Source organism: Suricata suricatta, chromosome 1 (genome assembly GCF_006229205.1).
Source record: "Suricata suricatta isolate VVHF042 chromosome 1, meerkat_22Aug2017_6uvM2_HiC, whole genome shotgun sequence".
NCBI classification, from domain to species: Eukaryota; Metazoa; Chordata; class Mammalia; order Carnivora; family Herpestidae; genus Suricata; species Suricata suricatta.
The window spans coordinates 91,729,397-91,737,533 of record NC_043700.1 but is presented as its reverse complement, the minus strand read 5'-3'; the positions used below and the strand labels follow the sequence as shown (position 1 = coordinate 91,737,533).

At 36.8% G+C, this 8,137-nt stretch overlaps 1 long non-coding RNA gene across 2 annotated transcripts in view; it reads right to left on the bottom strand.

Moving 5' to 3' along the window:
- LOC115272864 overlaps positions 1 to 8,137 on the bottom strand; it is a 104,374-nt gene that overhangs the window by 89,634 nt on the left and 6,603 nt on the right. The window contains exon 2 of one of the 2 annotated variants that reach the window (XR_003900577.1): positions 1,175 to 1,285. This is a non-coding gene — a long non-coding RNA (uncharacterized LOC115272864). Of the gene's footprint in view, positions 1 to 1,174; positions 1,855 to 8,137 lie in introns of those variants that run through there. The other variant, XR_003900563.1, reaches the window with a different exon arrangement.

The window sequence follows — 8,137 nt, the reverse complement described above, 5'->3', positions numbered from 1 at the left end:
TGCTGTAATTTAAATTGATCTTTTGTTGATTTCCTTTCATTCTCCAAGACTCTATAAAACTAAAAATAAATAACACAAGTTATGGGAAGACAATTATTGATTAATAATAATAAAAAGCAATAATTTTCAGGGTTTCTCAAATATTCATTAAGCTGTATGCATAGCCACTGCTGACATTTGTAAAAAGATAATACATTGCTCAATAAAGAAACAGTAAGCTTTTTCTTCTTTTACATGAGCCACTTTTAAAGGTAGGCAGACTACATTAATGAGCTTACTTTGAAAATCAGCTACAAGATGAATAATTTGACAACATATACAAGTATGTTTGTATATTCTTTAAAAAAGTCATTAAAAAAGACTTAAACCCCTTTAGACATTATTCATGCAATGGATAATAATTTTTTAAGGTTTATACTTTAATATGATGACCTATGATTTGAAAGGTATCATTTTAATCTAAGACGTTCTGGAATGTTTTAAACATTGGAATTTTAGAGAGGGTGAAAACAATTGTACATTCATAACGCATCCTCACAGACTGAGTTGAAGGAAACAAAACCACTGGTAAAGAGACACATCATAGGAAGTATCACGTCTCAGCTATTCAGTTTACTATAAAGCATGAATAGTATAACTTACTTAACTCACTTATGTTTTCCTGACAGTAAATTCTATTACTTTTTAGGAGTCTTCTATTCCTTTTTGACTTCATCCCTTTGCCACATGAAAGGACCCAGAAAATAATGATTATTGTCCCACTTGCATTTTTGTTCTTTTCTAACCAACACTTGTTTTCTAACAACCAAAATGCACAGAAATTTTGCACCGTACTTGTAGGGTATTCAATGAATCCCACTCAACATTTGGCAAAGCTCAGCCCAACCCATCTTTAACAAGGCAGTAATCCCTTTCCTCAGAGGTGCTGCATCATTCTGACAATCATGGCACTGGTGTAATTTCCTTTGCCAACATGACAAAACAGCGAACATTCTACAATGCCTCATGAGCACCAGCCCAGAGAGACCAGGAGCTCAGCTCTCTCATGGCAGAACGCCATTGTAAGAAAAAGAAGGCTCCATGTAGTCATTTTTAGGTTTTACAGATTCTCTAAATTTTAATACTAACAATCTCATTTGGAAAAAAATAAAAATGAATCCAAAAGAATAATTACCTTTTCCTATTAGCTCCTCATTTCACAACAAGCTACTCCAGAAAATTTCCTTGATAAGATTCTCCAAATCAGGATAAAAGTGACATCCACTGACAGGTCCAAGCAAAATTCCTATTTCCAAGAAGCCAAGTAAGAGAATTATAAAGAGAATTCACTTTTTTTTTTTTTTTTTTTTTTTTTTTTGCTGGATGAAACTACAACAAGAAAGGCCGGTTAAAGCAACACTGTACTTGGCTCAATCATGCGATGGTCTCAGTTTGGGATAGAAGTGAATTTATAATGTATGACAGAAGCAAAGTTGTAATGTACAATTATATAATTTACTTGAACAGTTGCTTTCCATATGGGAAGTAACAGACTGCCCAGTTGCATTTTGGCTAAGACTAAACCTACCATTATTCAGGGTAAAACAATTTTGTTGAAATCTGGAAATCCTGCAGAAAGCATCTCTAAGTCTTTCTGATGATTCTTGACATTCTTTTTCATAGGAATAGTATACAGCTGTGCCCTCCTTCCTAAATGCTCCTGACCCACATTTAGCACACAATATCTTCTGGAAACATAACCAAACCTATGCCCAACAGATTTGACAGATGAGATAACCACTCAAGCCATTCATTCAAATTTCAATGATGAAACCAAAAATAAATAAATACATTAAGAGATGAAGAAAGGAGAGAAAACTAATATTTTAGTGCACTTTCTTTTCTAAACATTTAGTATTATAAAGAAAACATACTTTGAAAGAAATGGGTCTTTTTCTCTCTCATTTTATATCTCAGTTGAATACCAGAGTAGAACTCCTACATAATAATATTCCCCCTGGTTAAGTTATATTCCAAGAAAAGTATTTTATGGGCTGTGGAACATTCTTATTCATGACCTTAACATTCTTAAACAGGCTGATGGACAAGCAATGCGTTTTCTCTATTGGTGCATAAGTGATCTGGATCCCAGAACATATCTTCAAAGTTTGAACACTCACATTGTCCAGTAAAAATATGTCATTATCGCCCTTTGAAAAGGTCTTGAGATTGCAACTATCTATGGCCAAATATTATTTTCTGAAATCTGTCCCCCTGTGCATGGATTTATGAGTCCCACGATTGGACAAAGGGAAATTATCCAAGGAAAAGCTGTCCAAGTAGGCAATTATCCAACACACTGGAGCCAAGGCAGTCCCCTGGAGGTGGCTGCACAGGTTCAACTACAGCTGTGTGGGAAGTCTGGACACCAGTCAGCTCTCTGAAGAGTTTGGGTGTCTTCAGGAAGAACAAACTGGGAAGACTGTTTCTGTGCCCAAGGCTATTGGTTTATATTTTTTTAAAAAGCAGAGAGGAGGCTTAAAGCATTTACATACCTAGAGTATTTCTACCTCTAGATATTTAAGTTACACTATAGTATTTCTAGCTCTAAATAATTATATTACATTATGTTATATAATGTTACAATTATTCCACAACATAATAAACTTTTTTTGCAACTCTGGAGTATTCAAACAGCAAACCAAATAGTAGAAACACAATGCAACTATATCATACACTTCCATGCAGTGCCTACGAAGAATAACAGTCTTTCATGTGCAAACTAGCTGCACATATTCAATCTCATTTGATCCTCTGGATAACCCAGGAGATTCACAGGGAAGTTCTTATTATCCTTTTACAGATGAGGAATTTAAAACTAAGAAAGTTTGGGATATATTCAAAGGCACCTACCTAGTAAGTAAAGAGTAAGGATTCAAAACAGATGTTATTTGAGAACTATCGCTCTCTCTCCCCACACGTCTGTTAGGGCAAGCTCTGTATTGGAGAATATAGAACTCCTGTCTTACCATCTCTACCACCACTACTTCTACACTACTGATAAGTAAGCACTATACTCTACTAATAGTAGTCTTATTTTTTTTTGATGAAAGTATTCCTGGGCCTTTTTAACATTTTAAGTCAATACTACTTAATATGAATTACTTATTTTTATCAGATTTCTTTTTTATTCCTCAGATTAAGACACAGATTTAGCTATGTCTGCAAAATAAAGCAAAGAAACTGGGAAGTGAAAAACAGAAAAGTCAAGAATGCTAAAAACTGAAAATATTCACTAAGGTTGACCCATTTTTAAATTATACAATGGTGGGGGAAGAGCACCTGGGTGCCTCCATCGGTTAAGTAGCCAACTCCTGATTTCAGCTCAGGTCATGATCTTATGGGTCATGAAACTGGGCCCCGCATCTGACAGCACAGAGCCTGCTTGGAATTCTCTCTCTCTCTCTCTCTCTCTCTCTCTCTCTCTCCCTGCTCTCTCCCTGTCTCTCTCAAAATAAATAAACACTTAAAAAACAAAATTATACAATGGGAAGTACCTAACTACATTCCACTTTCCAGATGTCTTTGAAATCCAAGCATGAGGTAGAAGAAAATTTTTACAGAATAAAGAGAAATCAGCTACTCATGCCTATGTTGCCATACATTTTAAATCCATTACTTGACCAGAACAAATGCATTATGTTCAATTAACACCTGTTTATCGAATTCCACTGGGTATCAGATACTAGGATAAATCCTGGGATTAAAAGTGCAAATAAGACAATATCCCTGCATTTAAGAAACTTGTAGTGAAGCAAGAGAGACAAGTATTACCTGACAATACATCCTTTGTAGAAACTCAATTCATTAAATGACAAAAAAAATTAATCTGACACTGTCATTTATCTCTCCTCGAAACTATCTCTTCCATTTGCTTCCATGACACCAAGTATGGGTGCTTTCCCATAATCTGTCAGCTTTCCCTCAAATACCTTTGTGGGTTCCTTATTGTTCTGTTCACCTCATAAATGTCAAGGTTCCTAAGTAATCTGTCTAGTTGCTCTCTTCTCTTCCCACTATACACCCTCTCCCTGGGCTCTCTCACATTCACAGTCTGATGACCTCCAATCAATGTCTCCAGCTCATTTCCCTCTCTTGAAACCAGTCCTATATATTCAGCTGCTCACCAGATAGCCCCACATAAATGTTTCAGCTATTTCACTCGCAAAATGGCTCTGCTTTCTGGATTCCTTTCTCCAATGATTGATAATATCAGTAAATTTGTACCTCAAACCCATATGTTAGTGTTGTTTCGTTTTGTTTGTTTGTGTTTGTTTTAGTCCCAATCTTTCACTCATTCTATACATTTAATCAGATAAAAGTTGCCCACTCGTTTACTTACTCATTCTGTCATGGATTAAGTGTCTACTTATCACCATGTCATGTGCCAGACCCTAGGGTGCCATCCTGACCTAGTCACTACTCCTAAAGAGCTCACAGTCTAATCCATGATACAGAAAAATAAATAATACAATACACTGTTATAAATGCCATACCATCATAGATGCAGGGTGCCCTAGGACCTAACCAGACTTGAGATGGGGATATGGGAACATAAAGACTTTCTAAAGGAAGTGATATCTAAGATGAAATCTAGAAAATGGGAAAGAATTAAACAAATTAAAATAGGAAGAAAAGAGCATTGCCAAATCATGAAAGGATGTAACAGTGAAAACTGAATGGAAAGAACTTTAATATGTCTAGTGCTTAGAATAAAAAAGGTTAAATGGTTAGTGACGAGTGTAAAGAAGAAACCTTATAAACCATCCTAAAAGTTTAGGCCAGAAGAGCAACGAGAAGTTCCTGAGGGATTTTAACCAGGTGAATAATAATACATGCATTTGAACAGATTTCAAAAAGGAAAGAATAAGGCATGGAAACAAAATAGAAAGCTCTTACATTTATCCAGATGACAGCTAAATGTCAACTTCAACTAGGAAAATAGCAACAGGGATAGAGAAAAGTTGGCAGATCAGAGAAATATTTAGAAGGTAGAACAAACAGGATTCAGTCATGTTTAGGTATGAAACATAAGGGAGAAAGAGAGGTCAAAAGTGATTTTTCAAGTTTCTCCTTTGAATAACTAGATGATACCATTTAATGAGATTGGCAACAACAAAGGATAAGTGAGCTTATGGGAAACAATGATGTGTTGTTTTGAAATACCTATATGATAGCCAAGTGAAAACATCTAATAGGCAATTGGATATATTGGTTTGGAGTTAAAAACTGATTGCTGAGACGGAACCAACCACTTGGGAATCAGCATCAGCATCTGGTCTGTACTTTAAGTCATGGGAACAGATGATCTAGAAAAAGAACTATAGAATGAAAAGAGAAGGCTGTAGAAGTGACTCCTCAGGGAAAGAATCCTGCAAATATGAATAGGAAAGAACACCCAGGAAAGTAAGGGAAACTTTTGCCTAAAATATCATGGAGGTCAAAGGAAGAAAGTGTGTCAGGATCAAAAGCTTCAAATACAAGAAAGAGGCCAAATAACATAAGGATTGAGACATGTCTCTTGGCTTTGACAAAGTTACTAGTGACTTTAGAGAAAGGAGTTTCAGCCAAGTTAAGGAACCAGTGGAGTGAAGGAATAGAACTAGTTGAGGAAGTATTAAGAGGTTAAAGTGGAAGCAAAAAGTGTGAGCAACTCTTTCCAAATGTATGACTGGAAGGTAGTAGAAAGACAGCAAAAGGATCCAGAAAAGGATGAGAGATATATATTTACAAAATGGGAGAGACCATGCCATATTTAAATTTTAATACAACATATCAGGAGAAAGGAAGTAATTTATAGAACAAGCTTCTTGAGAAAATGGCAGGGTATGAGATCCAGAACTCATGTGGAGAGATTATACTTAAACAAAAGAAGGATCCTTTCTGTATTATAACAGGAGGAAATGAGTAAAAGAAGGGCACAGTATAGTTTTCTTTGTGGCAGAATATATGTTTATCTGTCAAGAAAGGAGTGGTTGGGGGAGGGCATAAATAGCTGGAGTCGAAGGAAAGTGGACAAGTTTTTAAAGAATTTCTTGGTATAACTAAAGAAATAGCATAAAAAGATTGCCAAGATATGTAAAATATAAAAAGGTTTAGGGAACTGCTAAACAGTGGTTAAAATGATGAACCATAGAAATTAAACAGAAAGATAGGAAGTGACCAATAGAGAATGCTGATGAGTCAAGGACTAAAGGCCCCTATATGAAATAAAGCAAGAAAGAAAAAAAGAAAAAATAAAAGAAAGAGCAAGCCTAGTGAAATAGGACTAATGCAAGAATAGGAAGAAAGGCTGATTATTTCTAAGGTTTCTAAGGAAGAAGGATTAGGTTATAAAAGTCCAGGGCGTAGCCATATAAGAGGGTGAAGAAACAGAATGGAAGTGAAGTTGTCTGAAGCCAAGTTACTGAGAGGATGACATGTTAACTATAGAAATGAAATAGTCCTTAAAATGATGTCACAACTAAAAGAAGGGCACATTGAGCCACAAATGTGAGTCTAAAGGAATGCTAGCCTCAAGCAAGAATTATATCCAATGTTTTCATTTGTTCTAGACTGACACATACTGTACTAGATACCAAGTATGACAGAGTTCATAATACAAAGTAAAACAATTCTTCCTCTCAAAATCTATTTAAGTAGTTGCTGGAGGGGATAGCGGTGGGAGATGGGCAAGATGGGCAAAAGGGATTAAGAGGTGCAAACTTCCAGTTGTGGAATGAATGAGTCATGAGGATGGAAGGTACAGCAAGGGAATATAGTCAATAATATTGTAATAACTGTATGGTAACAGGCAGTAAGATCATAGTGAGCATTTCATAATGTGCAATATTAAAATATAAATTACAAAGAGATAAAGAGGCCAGTGTTCTAAGATTCAGGTCCTTCTATCTTTCTACTCCACTACTTTTGGCACACTGGCTTGTTGCAATATGGGTTCTGCAGCTTTGCTCTAGTCCCTCATTCAGGGCAGGAAGAAGAAAGAGAGGAGCATCATTAGCTCTATCTGTCCTTTCAATTACGAAAACAAAGAGCTTTCCCTGAAAATCCTGTAGCTGACTTCCCTTGGACCACAGGACCCCTAAGAGAATCACAATTAGCTAGGAAGGAATCTGAAAGTAGGAGGCAGAAATAGCATAATTAGCTTAGACCCGTGGTTCTCCCTCAACCCCAACAGAATGTTTTAATATGTGTGAAGACATTTTGATCATCACAATGATGGAGATACGCCAGTGGCATGACTGGCATCTCATACCTCGAGGCCAGAGATGCCAAAAAACTGAAATGTAGAAAACAATCTCCTGTAATAGAGATTTGTACTGTTCAGAACACCAAAACACCTCCATCAAGAAACACTGGCTTAGATCAGTGTGTGACCAGCCACTTGAGTAGGCACATAGCTACCACATTACAAACAAAACCTTGCGTCCTCTTAGCAAAGAATCTAAGGGGAGGGGGTAGTAAGGAGAATGAAAGGAGAGGAGTATTGGGAAAGAAGTTTGTACCATGTCATGTAGTAAACAACAAGCCATAGAAAGTTTTTTAATAGTTTATTGTCAAATTGGTTTCCATACAACACCCAGTGCTCTTCCCCTCAAGTGCCCTCCTCCATCACCACCACCTCTTTTCCCCCCTCCCCCTTCCCCTTCAACCCTCAGTTCATTTTCAGTATTCAATAGTCTCTCAAGTTTTGCATCCCTCTCTTCCCAACTCTCTTTCCCTCTTCCCCTCCCCCTAGTCCTCCATTAGGTTTCTCCTGTTTTCCTGTTAGACCTGGGTGCAAACATATGGTATCTGTCCTTCTCTGCCTGACTTGTTTCGCTTAGCATGACACCCTCAAGGTCCATCCACTTTCCTACAAATGGCCAGATTTCATTCTTTCTCATTGCCATGTAGTACTCCATTGTGTGTGTGTGTATATATATACATATATATACACATACATACCACATCTTCTTGATCCACTCATCAGGTGATGGACATTTAGGCTTTTTCCATGTTTTGGCTATTGTTGACATTGCTGCTATGAACATTGGGGTACATGTGCTCCTATGCATCAGCATTTCTGTATCTCTTGGGTAAATCCCCAGCAGGGATA